This window comes from Kogia breviceps, chromosome 1 (assembly GCF_026419965.1).
Source record: "Kogia breviceps isolate mKogBre1 chromosome 1, mKogBre1 haplotype 1, whole genome shotgun sequence".
In the NCBI taxonomy this organism is placed as follows: Eukaryota; Metazoa; Chordata; class Mammalia; order Artiodactyla; family Physeteridae; genus Kogia; species Kogia breviceps.
The window spans coordinates 117,669,030-117,690,036 of NC_081310.1; the positions used below are offsets into that span (position 1 = coordinate 117,669,030).

The window sequence follows — 21,007 nt, forward strand, 5'->3', positions numbered from 1 at the left end:
TTGTTTTATGGCTGAGTAGTATTCCATTGTATATAGGTGCCACATATTTATCCATTCATCTGTTGATGGACATTTAGGTTGCTTCCATGTCTTAGCTATTGTAAATAGTGCTGCTATGAACACTGAAGAGCTCATTAATTTCAACTTCCACATTTTACATGTGAAAATTGAGGCCAAGAGAGGTGAAATAGACATATAGGCAAGCAGTTTAACAGACCCAGGGCTAAAAGTCACTGGACTCCTAACTGAGTCCAGTGTCCATTTTATCACACTTTGTCTTCATTCTACTTGCATTCAGAGAAATTGGGTCATAAATAATCCTATTCCCCCAATGAACATCTTAACCTCTATGTACACATGCATTGTTTCTAGGTAACAATAGATTATCCCTACTTGCTTTGGAGAAGTTGGGGCTTCCAGGTGCCACTTCATTAAAAATGAAATTTTAACATGTTTTTATTTCAACAACTTCTTGTCATTAAGATACTATAATTAAAATAATTAGAAGAAGAATCTTGCCTGTTAATCAGTCTACATTTCAATAAAACATTTAAAAATTCACAGTCCAAAGCTGTTTCCTTATTATTTAAGCATGAGTTCTATTATATAAACTGTCACCACAGCACTGTCAACCAGTTATATATAGAAAAAAATCTGTTAGCTTTTCCTTGATAAACCAATGTCACTCTATGCTGAAATTATTGAAGAAATTACAGGGAGATGGACAATGGGTGGGTTTGCATCCCCCCCCGCCCAGGGTAACTGGACTCTGGAAGATTTCTAAAGCCTCTTTTGGATGCAGTGTACGTCAAGATAGTTGAGTAGGAACACAGTTTTGCAGCAGCAGTGAGAATTCATAGTGCTAAATTTTGAGTGTCATGCATACATATATATACACACAGACATATGCATGTGGTAATAGTGATGAAAAGACTTTTTTTTAAAGCTGCTATAATTCAAGTAGGCTACGTTCCAATGGTACAATGGGGTTTGAGACACTAAAAAGCAATGAATTATAACTTCTATAACTGATTTCTCATTGTAAGTATTATGTTCTCTGTTTACTGTAAGCCTTCACCTTTAGGCCTCCAGGAGCCTTGTGCTAGAGTGATTCTGTAGGACTTCTCTGCTTGCATAGAGAGAAGTCCTACAGAATCCTCCCATAGAAGTAACCTCTGCTAACCTAGGAGGGTCTGGACTGGATGGCTACTAGGACTAACACACAGGGTTTAGAACCAAGGCCATATATTTATTTCATGATCCTGCTAACCCCACTAAATGCACACTTCCCTGGGGTGCTGTGAGCAATGAGTTTATTTCCAGAAACAATGTGGTAATGCAACTAATAAGAATTAAGGCCCAAGTCTTAAGAAATAATACTATTTTTAACAACCAGCATGAGATAAACATCCCAGTTGGGATTTAAATATATTTTTAAAAAATTATAAGCCTGGGCTTCCCTGGTGGTGCAGTGGTTTAGAGTCCGCCTGCCAATGCGGGGGATGCGGGTTCGTGCCCCGGTCCGGGAAGATCCCACGTGCCGCGGAGCGGCTGGGCCCGTGAGCCATGGCCGCGGAGCCTGCGCGTCCGGAGCCTGTGCTCCTCAACGGGAGAGGCCACAACAGTGAGAGGCCCGCGTACAGCAAAAAAGAAAAAAAATTATAAGCCTTTCTCTGATCCTGGACAAGGAGCTTTATGACAAGTTGGTGGAGTTGGTAGAAATATAAAGGAAAAGACAGAACACTTGACATAACTCCCCGTAGTTGATAGACTCTAAGAGGCATCCCCCACCTCCTATCATCCACATCCTGTGTAATCCCCTCCCCTGGAGTGTGAGCAGGGTCTGTGACTTGCTTCTAAGCAGTAGAATATGGCAAAGGTGGTGGAACGTCACCATCATGATTATGTTACATACCATTGTAACTTCCATCTCGCCGGCAAACTCTCCCTATTGACTCTCTCCCTCAATGGCTTCAATCAAGTCAGCTGACACATGGAGAGGCCCACATAGCAAAGAACTAAGGGCAGCCTCTGGTTGACAGAGACCCTCAGGAATTGAGCCCATCAGTCCAACAACCTGCCAGGACCTGAGTGCTGCCAACAAGCATGTGAGCTCAGAAGAAGACCCCTCCCCAGTCAAGCCCCAGAAGAGACCTCAACCCTGGATAACACCTTCATTGCAATCTTTGAGAGACTTTAAAGTGGAGGACCAGCTAAGTCATGCCCAGATTCCTGACTCACAGGTAACGTGTGTGTTGCTTTAAGCCACTAAGTGCGTGGTAATATGTTATATAGCAATAGATAACTATTACAGTCCTCAATGATAAAATGTGGGGAGGGTTTCACATTCCAAAGAAAGAAGGAGAAGATGTAGGAAGTTGAAAAGAGCATGGGCTTAGATAACAGACAGCCCTGGGTTTGAGTCCCTGCTGTGCCATTTAGCATCTGTGTGACCTGGGGTTAATTCCATATCTTCCCCAACCTCAGTTTCCACATCTCTAGTATGAGGATAATATTTTCCACCTCGTGGTGCTGTTTGCAGGAGTAAACTAGATATAGTATTTAGTAGATCTAGTAAACCAGATAAACAGTATATGTGGCAGTTAGGAAATGTTTAATAAATGCTATCCATCGCCACGGACCTCACCTATGGGAATAGTTACGCCTTTCACTCAGGGGCCCTTTAGCATGATACAGCTAGCCAGGTTGGTTTTGCTAGCTTTTTTGTTCCCTCCAGTCAGGACTTTATGTTTCAGGGAGACTGAATGATCTTCCATTCAGTCCTGAAAAGGTTTTACTCTCATGAGTATTGTATATAAATATTCTCTTCTCGGTATGTGACTTGACTATCTAATTCCTTTTTGTGTGAAGCAAACTAGGGGGTTGTGGGAGTGATGAGGTATTAAGAATCCTTTTTCAAATAAGGAACCAGATGACATCCCCTCAGTGACATGAATACCTGACCTGAGCCTTAGTACATGAGGCAGCTGTGCATGAGGGAGAGACTTCATTAGCTGACTGACAGCACAGGGCTGTCAGCCACAAATTTCCAGCAACCTTTTGCTTTCTATGTTGGCATTAACATATTAGAAAATGTGAAATGTTTATCCTCCACTTAAATGGTGTGAGTAAATGCAATAGTAAAACACTTCAGTCTATAATGTAAAGGTTGCTTAGACTCTGACTATACTTATCACTTAAAAAGAAACTATAATTTTGTTTGCGTGCCCTGCCTTTGTGATTCAAAATCAGTGGAGCTTTATATTTAAAAGTAGTCAGTTTTGGAAACCCAGATCTGTTCTGCAATTGTGTGATGGATGTCTGCACGACAGGAGGGCTATGTTGACCCTTTCTCAAGGAGAACCATCCTTTCCTTCATTGAGAATTATACGAAGGTGCTGCTTTCCATCCTCCTCTCCCCAGCCCCAAACTTGCCTTTCCATTTTTTACGACAACAAAACTAAAACATATTCTTGTCATCACTTGGTGTATAGATTGATTGATTGATCCAAAAACCTGGGCTCAAATCTTGGCTCTGCCGCTTAGTAGTTTTGTGCTCTTGGGCAAATCATTTCATCTCTCAAGTTCTTGGTTTCCTCATATTTATAGTAAAGCGAAGAGAATAATATCAAATAAAAATATCAAAGGGTGGATACAAAGATGCAGTGAGATAAGACATGTGAAAAGGCCAAACTCATTAATTTTTTTCTCCACATAGGTATTAAGGTACAGAATCAGTTTCAGGGAGAAAATTTTAATGCTTCTCTTTTTCTGTATATGCTAAATTTTCCTCATGTCTGAACAGTGAGCTCTCTAGTACAATGTTTAGAGATGTCTACTCTGTCCTAAGGCACACTGTAAGTCAAAAGATTTGCTTATGATTCCTTTTAATGGAAATAACAATACCTAATATTTAATCGAGCACTTGCTCTTGGCAAGTGCTTCACATGTATTAATTCAGTCAATCCACAGGAACGTCATGAAGAAACTGAAGCCCAGAGTGGTTAAATAACTTGCTGAGGGTTGTGCAGTTTGATGGAGTTAGGAATCAAGCTGAGTTATCTGAACTTGGAGTCCACTTCACAGTGCTAACTCAGCACTGCCACGTACCTCGTGCAAGTGTTCATTTCTTGGGTACAAATCCTCTAAGCCAGCAGAACCAAGGAAACAGGGAGCACAAAGTTTTGTAAGTGGGCGATTAGATGCAGCTGGGGACAGTGGTACAGATACGTGCTTGCCTTGCTTCTCAGAGACCTGATTTCTGACTTTAGGGCAAAGACCCCCATGTGTTAGTCCTTGGTTGGCACATAGAGCAAGAAAGGATTTGCAGTAAACCTAATGCTGAGTTCTTTGATCTTGCAGCCTAACTGAAACCTTCAGGGGTGAGTGGGTTCTTAGTAGAAAGTGATAACCATAAACTCCCACTTATTATAAATGTATTCCTCTGAGAAATACATTACCCATTATAAAAGAAACCATTTAAATGGCATTGCTGCTGAATAGCTTTACCTTCACCACCTTCTGAAAAATTACATAACCCATTTGAGCAGCATTATAAATAAGCAGCTTTATACAGTTTTATTTTCTTATTTTCCTTTAGAATCACTGTGATCCATGAGCCTTCCAAAGCCTATCCTAGCCAAAGCATCAGTAATAAATCATAAATATTTATAGCATTTAATCATGAGGCAGCCAAAGAACTAAAGTGTTATATTATTCAGCAACTCATTAAGCACTCAGCATGCTTATAATCCAATGGTGGGTCTGTGAGTAGTTTATTCTGTCATCAGTTGTCTTCCTTCTCTTCTATAGAAAAAAAAGTCATTAATGCTCACATACGCATAAGTTGTAGCAGGTGTGGACCAAAGTCAATTAGACAATACCATCCCTGATGTCCTAGAAATGTATAATTTAACAGAACAACAAAATGTATCCTCTTGTCATGCCATTACAGAGGAAAGAAGGGAAAGACAGGAGGAGGGGGTGGAAGGGAGGAATATAAACAATTACCAAACCCTCCTGTGAGCTAGGCAATAATAGTTGGAACATCACATTTACATTATTAATTACTCTATTTCATTTGCATTCCTGTATTCCCTTTGTTTTGTTATTTCTGAAGGGAAAATATCAGATATGTTATTCAGTACACAGGAAGAACTAACAATAAGATCCATTCAGATGTGGAGTGGGAACTCCTTAGGAGATAGTAGTCTCATCTTGAGCGCAATGTTCCAGCAGAGGTGGGATGCCTCTTTGTCAGGGGTTTTGAAGAGGGCATTTCCTATCAGAAAAAAATGACCAGCATCACTTCTTTAACAAAGATGCAAACCTCCCTTCCTTCTCTACAGCTGAGGTTTGAAGGCTAGAATGCCTACTTTCCCAGCCTCAGTTGAAGATAGGAGTAGCCACATGATCCAGTTCTGGACAGTGAGACGTTTGTAGAAGTCTCTGGGATGGGGGATGGGGTGGGAGAGGCTTTTGAGAAAAGGTTTTAAAAGAGACGGACTCATTGGACCCCCTCATACACTGCTGGTGGGACTGTGAAATGGTGTGACCATTTTGGAAAACAGTTTGTTAGCTCCTCAGAAAGCTAAATCATTGAGTTATCATATGTTCACATAAAAACTTGTATGCAAGTATTCAGTGTAACAGTCCTTGTCTTTTTAGGGTTTGCTGAAAATGGTGGTATATAGACTGGATTAGCAAGGGTTGGTGACGTTTATTGGGGTTTATCCATTATAGAACAGGCTCCTCTAGATGGGTGTGAAGCACCGCCAAGTCCTTTGAGTTTTAAGCTGTTTCTAATAGTACTCTGGCGAATAGTCTAGTTGCTGTGATTATTTGGGTTTAGGGCTAAGCATAGTGGGGTACCTAATCCCATTTTGGGTCTTAGCTATCATGTGATCAGGATATGTTAAAGTCACTTTAATAGTTTATTTTTACTGTAATTATGGCTTTTTACAGCTTAATTAAGGTTTAACTTTATCTTGTAAAATTCTTTAACATGCTTTATGCCGTAATTCTATTAATTCGGGTCAATCTATGGCTGCAGAGGCTGGCACGAAATTTACTAACCCTGATTAATATGGCTTAGTCAAACTTTCATTATGGCTTAATTCTCATCACCGCTGTCTCCCATGGGGGCGCGGTTGAGCAAGGTGTTGTGAGCTGCATGTGTGGTGTGCTTGATACCTGCTCCTTTTAATCTCAGTGATTTAGAGGGCATTCTCACCAGAGTGCAGATACTTGTATGTGTAATTCTATTAAAAATTAATAGAAAGGCTGAGAACAAACCTTTATGTTCATGGGGCCAGTGAGCCCATCTAGACATTTTAAGAAGTGTTCAAGCTACATTAACTTGCTATATATAGGTGGTGTTTGTATGTTTGTGTTGTGTGGTTTATGTCAGATTTCGTATTAAATTTTTGATAAAATGGCTGGTGAATCTAGGGGGATGTCTGTCAATATGGGTGGTGAATATCTAAGTAGCTCATTGGTATGATGGGGGTGTTAAGGTTAATTTATTCTGATAGGTAAATATTTTAAACTGGTGGGGAGAGTGGAGTGCTATGTCCTGTGACCACTGACTGAATTGCACAATGCAGGTTGCTCGTGCCAGTAAATAATTCCAATCAAGTCCAGCTACAATTTGCTTGACTGTGTTACGACCTTTTAAGGTCATAGCTGAGTCCAAACATCCCCCCTCCAAATTAAAAAATACCAAATGTATGAAACCACAGTTATGTGTGAGCATGGGCTAATTAGTTATCAGTCCATCGAGATGTCTTATTTAAGGGGAAAGAGTGGGTGATTTTAGGTGAGATGGCCCTGAAGTAAGAAACAGATTGTCTGATAAAGTCCATTGATAGAAACCCCCAAGCTATGGGCCCAGAGGGAGGAGGGGAACATCTGCCAAGCAGATTGATGGTTTCATGCAGCCTGGTGATCAAGCTTGTGGTGTAATGCATGGGATTATAAGTACCTTGGCTAAGGATTGTTTTAACCTAACGTACTATGTACAACCAATAAATTGTATGTATTATGCAATATCAATGGTTTAGTGTACATGCCTATTAGGCATGTGGTAAATAATGTAATGCACGATTATACATACAGTATATACATGTACGTATGGAATGCACGTACTTATTGATGTGGTAGTGCAAACATGCACAATGAACATAACATGTATGTGATAAAATGGGTTGTTTTAGTACTGACATAGTACTGTAATTTTATGAATGTCTTATAATGTATTTCAGAGAATAGTTTATATAGAATTTCAGCTTTGGGTGCTGGTGGTGAAGCTTAGGGCTTCTTTCTTGAGTCTCAGGGAGGTGTGTCGTTCTCCTTTTCTGGTTTACAAGACCAGGGTATTGTGTTATATTACAAAGGCTCTTCATTTTAGAAATTTGTTTTCAATGATACTAGTTACTGGAATTAGCACTAGGATTAAAAGAAAATATAAAATAGATGCAAGTTGTCCGATAATGATGTATGGGTGTTCTATGGGTTGTTCTCCAATTCATGTTAGTGTTAGTAAGTCTTCTACTAATATTCAAAATAGGAGTTGGCTGAAAGGTTGGAATATCATGCTTTGCTGTTTGATGTGTGGAGTATTGGAATAAATGCCAAGATTGAGAGTAATAGGGCTAAGACTCCTCCTAGTTTGTTGGGGATTGATCGTAGGATTGCATAGGCAAATAGAAAGTACCATTCTGGCTTGATATGGGGTGGTGTATTGAGTGGGTTTTCTGGGGTGTAGTTGTCGGGGTCTCCTAGCAGGTCAGGTGAGAATAGGGCTAGCATTAGTGAGGCTAGAATTAGTAGCAGGGTGCCTAGGATATCTTTGATTGTGTAATAGGGATGGAATGGGATTTTGTCTGTGTTGGATGGGATTCCTGTGGGGTTGTTGGATCCTGGTTCATGAAAGAATAGTAGGTGGATGGCTGCTAGCGCTGTAATGATGAAAGGGAGAATGAAGTGGAAGGCAAAGAATTGCTTTATCTACAGAAAAACCTCCTCAAATTCATTCAACAAGGGTGGTGCCGACATATGGGATTGCTGAGAGTAGGTTTGTGATGACTGTTGTGCCTCAGAATGATATTTATCCTCAAGGTAGTACATAACCTATGAATGCAGTAACTATAACTGTAAGTAGTAGGATGATTCCAATATTTCATGTTTCTTGAAAGGTGTAGGACCCATAGTACAGGCCACGTCCTACGTGAGTGTAGAGGCAGATAAAGAATATGGAAGCTACACTACCAAACGTAAAATAGCTAGCTAGTGGGAAGCAGCCGCATGGCACAGGGAGATCAGCTCGGTGGTTTGTGACCACCTACGGCGGGGGGGATAGGGAGGGTGGGAGGGAGGGAGACACAAGAGGGAAGAGATATGGGAACATATGTATATGTATAACTGATTCACTTTGTTATAAAGCAGAAACTAACACATCATTGTAAAGCAATTATACTCCAATAAAGATGTTAAAAAAAAAGAATATGGAAGCTCTGTTTGCATGTATATATCAAATAATTCATCCATAGTTGACGTCTCGACAGATGTGTGTTACTGATGAGAAGGCAGTTGTTGTGTCTGGTGTGTAGTGTATCACTAGGAATAGGCCTGTTAGGATTTGTAGGATCAGGCAGATGCCTAGTAAAGGGCCAAAGTTTCATCATGACGAGATGTTTGATGGGGTTGGGAGGTCAATGAATGTGTCGTTAATGATCTTCATCAGCCGGTGGTTTTTTTTCGGATGTTGGTCATTGGTGTTCTTATAGTTGAATGACAATGATGATTTTTCATGTCATTGGTCATGGTTGGAGTCCATGTGAGAATAACGATGACGTACATTGTATTTATTTTAAGTATTATTTTTGTGATTAGGTTTGTGGGAGTTTCTTCAAAACCTTCACCTATTTATGGGGGTTTAGGGTTTGATTGTGAGTGGTGGTGTTGGATGTGGGATTGTGTTGAATTTTGGTGGTTCATTTTTAGGTCTGATAGTGTTTTTGATTTATTTAGGAGGAATGTTAGTCGTGTTTGGTTATACAACGGCTATAGCCACTGAGCAGTATCCTAAGGTTTGGGTTTCTAATAAGGTTGTTTTGGGGGTGTTTCTTTTAGGGTTAATAGTAGAGTTTTTAATGGTGTTTTATATTTTGAAGGATGAGGAGGTGGAAATTGTGTTTAAGTTCAAGGGGTTGGGGGATTGGTTTATTTATTATACTGGTGATTCTGGTTTTTTTAGTGAGGAGGCTATAGGGATTGCAGCATTATATAGTTATGGTACTTGGTTAGTGATTGTTACTGGTAGGTCATTGTTTACTGGTGTTGTGGTTATCATGGAGATTACTCAGGGTAATTAAATAAAAGTATGCTAAGGGTGAGGGTGATGAGAAATGATAGGAAGTATAGTTTAATAAGACCTTTTTGGTTTGAGAGTAGTGTGGAGGATTTTAGTTGAATGAGGGATGTGGTTTTTGGTAAGATAGTTTCTAATCAGATGAAGTCTAGGAGAGAGGATGCTAATTTTTGGCTCATTAATAGGTTTAGATAAGGAGGTAGGTGGTGTATAATGGTGGGGCAATATCCTAGGAGAGTAGAGAACTTAAAGGAGCTTGAGGAGTAGGTAGATTTTGTGTGTTGAGGTTAATTTCGAGTGCTAGCATGAAGCCCAGAGTTGTTACTATAAGGGCAGTTAGTTTTAAGGACAGAGGTATGGTTATTAGGGGGATGGTTGTTGGGAGAATGCTGTTGGAGATGATGAATCCAGCAAAGATACTTCCAATTAGTAGGTGTTTGATACAGCTAATTAAGAGGGGGTTGTTTTCACTGATAGGAGCTGAGGGGGAGGAGTGGGGTTGTCCCAGTAGTGCGAAGAACATAATGAGAGTGCTGTAGATGGCCGTGAGGGAGGTGACAGAGTTATTAATAGGGCTCAGGCATTGGTATAAGACGTGTTGGCAGTTTCAATGAATAGGTCTTTAGAATAAAAACCGGTAAGGAAATCACTCCTGTTCAGTGCTAGGCTCCCAATGATAATGGCTGTTGCGGTAAAGGGTAAGGTCCTGAATAGGCCTCCTATTTTTTGAATATCTTGCTCGTTGTTTAAGTTGTGGATAATAGATCTGAAGCACATGAATAGTATGGCTTTAAAGAAAGCATGTGAGCAAATGTATAAGAATGCTAGACAGGGCTGGTTGATGCCAATAGTTACAATCATTAGACCTAATTGGCTTGAGGTAGGGAAAGCAATAATTTTTAAAATATCATTTTGTGTGAGAGCACATATAGCTGTGAATAGAGTGGTAAGGGCTCCCAGGCATAATGTTATTTTTTGAATAAGTTTATTGTTTTCCATTAGGGGATAAAATCGGATAAGTAGGAAGACCCCTGCTATGACTATTGTGCTTGAGTGGAGTAGGGCTGTTACGGGGGTGGGACCTTCTATTGCTGAGGGGAGTCGGGGTGAAGTCCAAATTGAGCTGATTTTCCGGCTACGGCTAATACAAGTCCTATAAGGGGGAGGTTTAAAGAGTTTAGATCGAGTATAAAAAGTTGTTGTAGGTCTCATGCATTTGAGTTGGATAGAAATCATGCTATTGATAGAGTGAATCCGATATCCCTGATGCAGTTATATAAGATTGCTTGGAGGGCACCTGTGTTTGCGTCCATATCATCACCTGATGGGTAGGAGAGATATGATTTCAACCCCCTCCCACCCAATGAAAAGTTAGAAGAGATTGTTAGCAGTAACAAGGATTAGTATGGTAATGAGGAAGAGGAGTAGGTATTTGAAGAACTGATTAATGTAAGGTCTAAATGTATGTATCATATTGAGAATTCTATGATAAACCATGTAATAAACAATGTTACTGGTACAAATATTATTGAGAAGTAATCATGTTTGAAGCTGAGTGTTAATGTAAGGGTTTAGATGGTGATCCAGTATCAGCTTGAAATGATTATTTCTTGGCCTGTGTGAAGGAATATTATCATTGGGATTAGGCTGGTAATAAAAGCACATGAAAGAGTACTTTTTACATATGATGGGTATTTATCACTTTTGTATAAGTTTGTGTTAGTTATTATAATTGGGATAATTAGTATTAGTAATGTGACTAAGGCAAAAGAAGAGAACAGGTTTATTACTTTTATTTGGAGTTGCACCAGTTTTTTGGTTCCTAAGACTAATGGATAACTACTATCCTTTAAAAGTCTGAAAAAGCCATACTATTAGGCATGGGGGCATGAATTAGCAGTTCTTGCAATACTTTCTCGGTAAATAAGAAGTTTTGGTCTTCTGTTGCTAGATTCACAATCTAGTGTTTTTGTTAAACTATATTTACAGTATAGGGGGCCCAGGATGATTTTAGGATTTAGTAACAGGAGTAGGAGTGGTAGGATGTGGAGGGCTATAAGGGCATTTTTTCGTGTGAAGGAGGGCATAATATTATTGATGTGGTGCGTACATTTACCGCGTTGTGTTGTAATTAGTATGTACATAGAGTATAGGGCTGTAATTACAATGTTAGTTCCTATTAAGATGATAGTGAGGTTTGATCCTGAGAAAGTTGATATGACTATGAACAGCTCTTCAATTAGATTGATAGTAGGGGGCAGGGCCAGGTTTGTCAGGCTTGCTAGCAATCATCAAGCGGCTATTAGTGGGAGGAGAATTTGTAGGCCTCGGGCTAGGATTATAGGTCGGCTATGGATTCATTCATAGTTTGAGTTTGCTAGGCAGAATAATATAGATGATGTGAGGTCGTGGGTGATTATTAGGGCGGTAGCCCCTATGTAGCTTCAAGGGATTTGAAAGAGGAGAGCTGCAATAACAAGTGCCATGTGGCTGACTGAAGAGTAGACAATGAGTGATTTTAGGTCTGTTTGACGTAGACAAATAGAACTGGTTATGATTATTCCTCATAGAGAGAGCATGAGCTAAGGGTATGCTCTGAATTCTGTTAGGGTGTTGAGTATTGACGTGATTCGTAGCATGCTGTAGTCCCCGAGTTTTAGTAATATGGCCGCGAGGACCATAGAACCTGCAATGCGAGCCTCTACGTGTGCTTTGGGTAGTCAGAACTGGAGGCCGTAGAGGGGTATTTTTACTACAAAGGCTATCGTTCCGGCCAGTCATATAAGGACATTGGAGCAGGAGTTGGATAGTGGCTAGGCTCAACACTGAAGTACTAGAAAATTCAGAGAGCCCATTGTGTTTTGTGTATATACTAATGCCACTAGTAGTGGGAGTGATCCAACTAGTGTGTAGAATAACAAGTAGAGTCCTGCAGTAAAGCATTCTGTTTGGTTACCTCATTGGGTGATGATAATAAGGGTAGGAACTAGTGTAGCCTCCAATATAATGTAAAATAGAATTAGTTCTGTGGCGGTGAATGTTATGATTAGAAATGTTTGTAATATGATTAGTATTGTGATATATAATTTTTTTCGGATTAATAGTACTTTGAGTAGGTGAGACTGACTGGCTATTAGTATTAGGGGAAGGATCCACATTGTTAGGATTAATAATGGTGCAGACAGGGAGTCAGAGAAGAATATTAATGAGAAGTTAAGGCTATTGTCATGGAATTGGTTCAGAAGTAGGCTTGTGAGACTAATTAGTAGGCTGTAGGTTGTGGAGTTAATTCAGACTATATTACTTTTTGATAATCAAGTTAGGGGTATTAGTATGATTGTGGGGATGATGAATTTTAGCATTGGAGAAGGTTGAGGTTTTGTACGTAATCAGTGCCATAGATATTTGATACTATTACTAGAAAGGCTAGCCCAAGTGCTGCTTTGCAGGCTGCGAACACCAGCAAAATGATTGGTGTTATGCTGGCTAAAGTAAAGTGTGAATTTAAGATTGCCAGGGCTGCCAGGATCAATAGTGATAATATTATGCCTTTTAGACATAGTTGGGGAGATATTAGGTGGGATTGATATATTGGTAACTCTATGAGGGATATAGTGAAAGCTATGATAATGTTTATATGTACTAAAAATACTTGGTAATTATGAGTCTAACCATAATGTAATGAGTCAAAGTCGTTTATTTTGTTTTCAACTAAATACCATATTCAGCTCACTTCAGTCCCTTTTGAGTTCACTCGTTGGCCAGTCTAATTGCCAATAATGAGATTAAAAGTAAAGCCATGGTGAGTATTGTTTTTAGGTTGTTTGTTTGAGTTGCTCAGGGGAGGGGTAGTAGGAGAGCAATTTCTAGGTCAAAAAGGAGGAACGTGATTGCTACTAGGAAAAATTTTATGGAAAAAGGTAGGCGGGCAGATCCTATAGGGTCAAATCCTCATTTGTAAGGGCTTGTTTTTTCTGCGTGAGTGTTTAGTTGAGGAAGTCAGAAGGCGATGAGTACGAGTAATGAGGCTAGTGTTGTATTTGTTTATAGGGTCAGTATTAGGTTTATTATTCTTTTTCGGAGGGTACCAAAACTAACAGATTGGAAGTCAGTTGCACTAATTAATACTAAAAGAACTATGAGCCTCATGAATAGATAGATATGTAAAGGAATTATCATACAACATCTACAAAATGTCAGTATCAAGCAGCGGCTTCAAAGCCGAAGTGGTGGTTGGATGTGAAGTGGAATTTTAATTGGCACAGAAAACAAACAACAAGGAAGCTAGACCCAATGATTACATGTAGTCCGTGGAATCCTGTGGCCACAAAGAAAGTCGATCCGTAGACCCCGTCTGAGATCGTAAATGGGACTTTGTAATACTCTGAGTCTTGTAGGAATGTAAAGTATAGACACCAAGAGTAATTGTAATAAAGAGGGCTTGAAGTGTGTGCTTACGATTTCTTTCCATAAGGCTGTGATGGGCCCAAGTGATGGACACGCCAGAGGCCAATAGCACGGAAGTGTTGAGAAGCAGTACCTCTAGGGGGTTTAGAGGGCGAATGTGTGTTGGTGGCCAGCACCCGCCTAACTCAGGGGTAGGGGTGAGGCTTGAGTGATAGAAGGCTCAAAAGAAGCAGGTAAAAAAAGAGGACTTCTGGGCTTCCCTGGTGGCGCAGTGGTTGAGAATCCGCCTGCCGATGCAGGAGACACGGGTTCGTGCCCCGGTCCGGGAAGATCCCACATGCCACGGAGCGGCTGGGCCCGTGAGCCATAGCCACTGGGCCTGCGCGTCCGGAGCCTGTGCTCCGCAACGGGAGAGGCCACAACAGTGAGAGGCCCGCATACCGCAAAAACAAAACAAACAAAAAAACCCAAACAAACAAAAAACAAAGAGGACTTCTGAGACAATAAATAAGATTATTCCGTATCGAAGTCCCTTTTGGACGGTTGGTGTGTGGTGGCCTTGGATAGTGCTTTCTTGAATAACAACTTGTCATCATTGATATATTGTTAGAGTGTTAGTTAGTAGGCCTAGTATTAGTAGAATTATTGAGTTGAAGTGAAATCATATGATTAGGCTTGATGTTTTGAGGAGGGCTGAAAGGGCTCCTGTAGGGGGGCAAGGACTAGGATTCACTACGTGGTACGTGTGGGTTTGGTGGGTCATTATGTGTTGTTACGCAGATATAAGCTTACTAAGAGGGTAAACACATAGGCTTGAATTACAGTGGTGGCAAATTCGAGGATAGTGAGTAGGGTGAGAATAATGAATGTAATGAGAGCCATGAATGTGCTGATGCTTATTAGCACTAAGGTTGTTTCTCCGATTAGATGTATTAATAAATGACCTGCTGTAATATTGGCTGTTAGTTGCACAGCTAGTGTTACTGGTTGGATGAATAGGCTGATAGTTTTGATAATTACTAGCATGGGGATGAGGGGGGTGGGCGTGCCTTGTGGTTGGAAGTGAGCTAGAGATGCTTTTGTTTTGTTGCGGAGACCTATAACCACGGTACAGGCTCATGGGGAACTGCTATTCCCACATTCACTGAGAGCTGCATGGTGGGTGTAAATGAGTGGAGCAGAAGTCCAAGAAGGTTGGTTGACCCAATAAATAGAATGAGCGATATTAGTATTAGTGATCAAGTCTGTTCTTTATGATTATGGATGCTTATTATTTGTTTTGATGTAAGCTGGATTAGCCATTGTTGAAGGGAAATTATGCGATTGTTAATTAGTCGTGTTCTGTTTTTGCGGTACACGGGCCTCTCACTGTTGTGGCCTCTCCCGTTGAGGAGCACAGGCTCCGGACGCGCAGGCTCAGCGGCCATGGCTCACGGGCCCCGCCGCTCCGCGGCATGTGGGATCTTCCTGGACCAGGGCACGAACCCGTGTCCCCTGCATCGGCAGGCGGACTCTCAACCACGGCGCCACCAGGGAAGCCCTAATTAGTCGTTTTGATGTTGGAAATAAAATACTTGGGAATATAATAATTAGAATGACTACGGGGAGGCCTATTATTGTTGAGGTCACTAAAGGGGCAAATAAATTTTCATTCATACTGTCTCTCAAGGGGTAGGTTGTTTTTGCACTTTAGTGAGTGTTGACTCTGGGTTGTGGTAGTAGATATGTTGTGAGACTTTTAGTTGAAATATAATAAATAGTGTTATAAATATAGATGAAATGGTAATATCATGTTGATATATCTAGTTGTGGCGTATCATGAAGGAGAATTTTAGCTCTCAGTCTTTAACTTAAAAGGTTAACACTAACCTAGCTTCTTAATGAGCTTATAGCATAGATGTGGATCATTTTTCAAAGTATTTTAGAGGCACTAACTCAAGGACAATTGGCATAAAGCTATGGTTTGACCCACAGATTTCTGAACACTGTCCGTGATATAAGCCTGGTCGTGTTGCGTTTAGGGTTGTTTGATTTAGGCGTCCTGGGATTGCATCCATTTTTAGGCCTAAGGAAGGTACAGCTTATGAGTGCAGTACATCTTCAGAGGAGATTAGCATTCAGATTGTTATCTCTAGGGGCAAAACTACTAGGTTGTCTATTTCTAGCAGTCGTAATTCCCCTGTTTTTAGGTCTGATGTTGGGATTGTACAGGAGTCAAAATTTAGGTCTCCGTAGTCAGTATATTCATAGCTTTAGTGTCATCGGTAACCCATAGTTTTTACAGTAAGAGAGGGATTATTAATTTCATCTATTATGTAAAGGATTTGTAGTGATGGCTGCGCAATTAAGATCAAGATAATGGTCGGTAAGATAGTCCAGATAGTTTCTACTTCTTGTGCGTCTATCGTGCTAGTACATGTTAGCTTAGTTCTTAGTATTAGTGCAATAATATAAAGAATCAGGGAGCTAAGATAACAATTATTAGTGTGTGGTTGTGAAAGTGTAGTAGGTCTCTGTGATGGGTGATGTTGCATCTTGAAAATCTAGTTGGAAGGAATATGCCATGGAGATATACAAGATTTCCACCTGTGACTTAACTTCAACAAAGTTATATAAAATTTTACTAATACCTCATTCATGGAGAAAGACATAGCGGCTATGATGTTGGCTTGAAACCAACAGAAGAGGGTTCGACTCCTTCCTTTCTTGACTACTTTAGATTGATGTAGGTTGGCTCTTCAAGTGTATGGTATGGTGGAGGACATCCATTTAGTCACTCTAAATTTGTAGTAGTGAGTTCTACTGTTAGTACTTCTCGTTTGAATGTGAATGATTCTCAGATAATGAAGATTATCAGCATGACTGCTGTTAATGAGATGAATGAGCCTATTGATGAAATAGTATTTCATGTTGTATAGGCATCTGGGGAATCAGAGTATCATTGAGGCATGCCAGATAAGCCTAAAAAATATTGTGGGAAGAAGGTTATGTTGACACCCACAAATATGATTGCAAAGTGAATTTTTGCTCATGTTGAGTTGAGTGTATATCCTGAGAATAGTGGGAATCAGTGTACAAACCCACCTATGATAGCGAAAACAGCTCCCATTGAGAGCATATAGCGAAAGTGTACCACTACATAGTAGGTATCATGAAGGACAATATCTAATGATGAATTAGCTAGGGAACAATGCCTGTTAGTGCTTTTTAGTCCTGTCAGCAGCATTATTCATAATAGCCCCAAAGTGGAAACAATCCAAATGTCCATATACCAATGTGTTATATCCATCTAATGGAATTATTCAGTCATAAAAAGGAGTGAAGTACCGATACTTCCATTCAGTGGATGAACCTTGAAAATATTATGCTAAGTGAAAGAAGCCAGACACAAAGGGAGCCAGACACAAAAGGCCACACATTGTATGGTTTCATTTATACAAAATGTCCAGAATAGGCAGAGAGACAAAAAGTAGGTAGTGGTTTCCAGGGGCTAGGGGAAGGGAGACGTGGAATGGGGACTGGCTGTTAGATGAGTATGTGCTTCTCTTTGGAATGATGGAAATGTTCTGGACTTGGATAGCAGTGATGATTGCACAACCTTGTAAGTATACTAAAAAACATTGAATTTTACACTTTAAAGGGGTGAATTTTATTGTATGTGAATTATATCTCAATTAAAAAGGAAAACAGAGACAGACTCACCTGGCTTACCAGTAAGGCCTCTTGACTGTTTCCCTTCACCCACCCCTTCTCTTCTGATCTGGAGTGCAGAGGGGAGGCCTGAGGTACAGTGGCCATGTTATGGTAATGAAGACAAAGGTCATTTGCTAAAGAGGATGAACAAAAGTTGTCAGAACCCAATAAACCTTTTACTTTTTTAAGCTACTGTTTGTCAAGTTTTTCACTGCTGGTAGCTGATATCAATCCTCTCAACAGATATACCTCCCAACTTTAAGATTTTATGCACAGCCAATTATTGTTAAAATTGAAAAGAATCAAGTTATGAAATGCAGTACCTAGAGAGATGTAGAAAAATAGTTCTTCAGAAGGTGCCGTTTAAAGAGAATCTCCCTGGGACTTCCCTGATGGTCCAGTGGTTAAGACACTGTGCTCCCAATGCTGGGAACGGGGGTTCGATTCCTGGTAGGGGATCTAGATTCCACATGCATGCCGCAATTAAGAGTCCGCATGCCGCAACTGAAAGATCCTGCATGCCACAACGAAGATCTCACGTGCTGCAACTAAGTCCTGGCATGGCCAAAATAAATATTAAAAATAAATAAAGAGAATTTCCCATTTTATAGGGATATTTAGTACTTGTGCAACACAAAGTGGTTTCATGTGTAAGTTTATGATGCCACATTATGACAGAGTAATGAAATGTAAAATATGCATTTAAAGCATCTTTAAGGAAAATACAATAAATACGAATAATTACCATTATAACTATTCAATTAAGACATGCTATGCAGTCAAAGATGGAGAGTCTATTTTTGGACTGTTTCCAAAATGCCTGAAAGGAAAACTCCTTGTTATATCTCTAGATAAGGCTGAAGACATTTAAACACTACAATTTGTTAAGTAATAAATAGCCATAATTTGAGTATAAGGGGCGCTATTATGAGTGAAGACAATATAAAATACACTGACATTTATAGTCTTCCCTAAGATATTAGCATGTTCCAGCACAATTTTAAACCAAACTTTCTGAAACCTATACTCATAAATTCTTTGTCTACTTTCACATGTTTTCATTGAAAGGACAGATATCTTAACATCCCTCTGTTACTGATTTTCCACCCTGTCCCAATGTTATAAAATTCTGGGGTTCTAGGTATTCCCTGGTGGTCCAGTGTAGGACTCCGTGCTTTCCCTGCTGTGGGCATGGGTTTGATCCCTGGTTGGGGAACTAAGATCCCTCAAGCTGTGCCACACAGCCAAAAATAAAATAAAATAAAAATTAAAAAACCAAGAGAAACAACAAACTATTAAAAACACGTTTAAGGCTGCTAGCTACAAAATACGTTTATAAAATTCTGGGGTTCTTAATTTTAAAATCATTGGCCAAATGAATGTGTTGTGCTGAGATTTATTTAAATTGACTTTAGCAAACTGAAATGAAGTTTGATTCCTGTGCATGATCATTCTCAGAAGTAATCCATGTGAAAAGAAGGGTGGTCCCAATATCTTCCACTTATCAGGCATTTTAAACTATCGAAGACTTTGTTCAAAGACTGAAAAATCAAATTAACCACCTAGTTGCCTGAGCAAATAAATAGCTGACAATTATACCATGAATTCAAACAAAGCAGATGAATTCAACAACAACATGAATTCAAACAAGACAGGCCAAGACAGTTTTTTCCTTAATTAAAATTTGGGGATGAGCTGGAAGGAGAAGGAATATGACAATCTGGTTAATATTCCCCTAAATCTCTTCTCCATTTTGCTTCCGAAGGCCCAATCTTAATGTTTGTCTTTATGGTAGTGTAGACATCTCACCATCTGGAAAACTGGACTGTTCTTCCCAGGTCATGTCTTGAGAAGTATGCTTTTCATCTACGCTCTTTAGTTTCAAATTCATGCCCAGGTCCACAAAGAGCAAACAAGAATATGTGTGAAAGCCCTTTGAAAAGTCTAAGACGGGGAGTTCTCTGGCAGTCCAGTGGTTAGGACTCCGAGCTTCTACTGTGGGGGGCCAGGGTTCAATCCCTGGTCAGGGAACTAGGATCCTGCATGCTGTGCAGTGTGGCCAAAAAAAAAAAAAAAGTCTAAGACATTATAGGAATTTAAAACGTTATTATGATGATGGTGTTATAAGTCATCTTTTATATCTAATTATTCTGTTAATCTTTCATCCTTCCCACCATGCAGATGTGTCAACTCCAAAACCACACTCTCTTCTACAAGTTCTTTGGAAAAATGTTCAGTAAAGAGGCCATATTTGATATAAATCTGTAAAACTGTAGACAGTAATTTTTTAGAGGCTGAAATTAATTTTTTAAAGACCTACAGTTTCTACACTTACTACTCCCTTTTATTGCAATGATGTGTCAGCTCATTATGTTCAATTGTAGCTTATTGGCTACAGGCTGTGAGCCCAGGGGTCTCCAAAGGTCAGATGAGAATTTTATCAACTTAGGTGCTAATTGTTCTCATTTAACTCCATTTGGCTTTCTAGAATAGACACAAAGAAGAGAAAACTACTGCCTTCTAGGCAGCAGAGCAGAGGGAAGAAAGGTAGTTCACCATTTGTGGAAACATACGAGAGCACACTTCCTAAGTATAAGTAGAAAACATGGAATTCCTCCAAAGCTTGAAATACTTTTGAGGGAGGAAAAGAGAAAATGAATGTGTTTAGCTCTAATGGAGCATTTGCTGATGAAAATAATGACAATAATTAGTCATTGCATCAAAGATGTATTGTGGAGAGTTGCTCAGCTGGAACAATTACTATTCTCCACCCCACTGACCTTTCAAGAAGCTTCATCTTGTAGTTAAATTTCGTGTTCATCCCTCACACCATAACCTTGGCTACTTTCAAGGCATCAGTGGTGACGCATGTTTCTGTGCCGAGATAGGTGTAAATATACACAGATGTGATAACAGGAAAGTCATTAGATCCACATTAAATGCTACAGCTACCTTTAAATAGTAGTGCATTTCTCTTACATACTCTCTAATGAGTGTGATATTTTCTTTATTTTTGTGTGATTTGTTTTTAGCTTTTCTAAGAAGCACTGATGTAAAGAAGGCTCCTCCAGGAACTGGGTATGTGTTCCGCATTCATGCCTGGAAAGCCATAACTTCCTCTTTGTGGCAGGAATCAGGATCTGATTCCTTGAGGACAGAACACTGTCCCTCACCTTTGTGTCCTCCAGGCCCCACACAGCCTAATCCCCAAGTCAACCTGAGTGATCCTAAGAGGAAGCAGAAAACTAATTCCTTCTACTGAGGACTTCAGGTCCCTCAGACTGAAGAGCCACTAAAGTAACATTAACAAAGTCAAGGATGTGGAGCGGCTGGGCCCGTGAGCCATGGCCTCTGAGCCTGCGCGTCCGGAGCCTGTGCTCTGCAACAGGAGAGGCCACAACAGTGAGAGGCCCGCGTACTGACAAAAAACAAAAAAACCCAAACAAACAAAAAAACCAACAAAGTCAAGGATGATAATGGCCACTTTAATGATGAGTTGCATTTGAATATTTTAAAGAAATTACCCTAATGTTAAGA

The 21,007-nt window shown here is 40.0% G+C and overlaps 1 pseudogene; it reads right to left on the reverse strand.

Moving 5' to 3' along the window:
* Nucleotides 1-7,399: 7,399 nt before the first annotated feature.
* On the reverse strand, nt 7,400-19,361 carry LOC136793556 (cytochrome b-like; annotated as a pseudogene).
* Between the last annotated feature and the right edge of the window lie 1,646 nt (nt 19,362-21,007).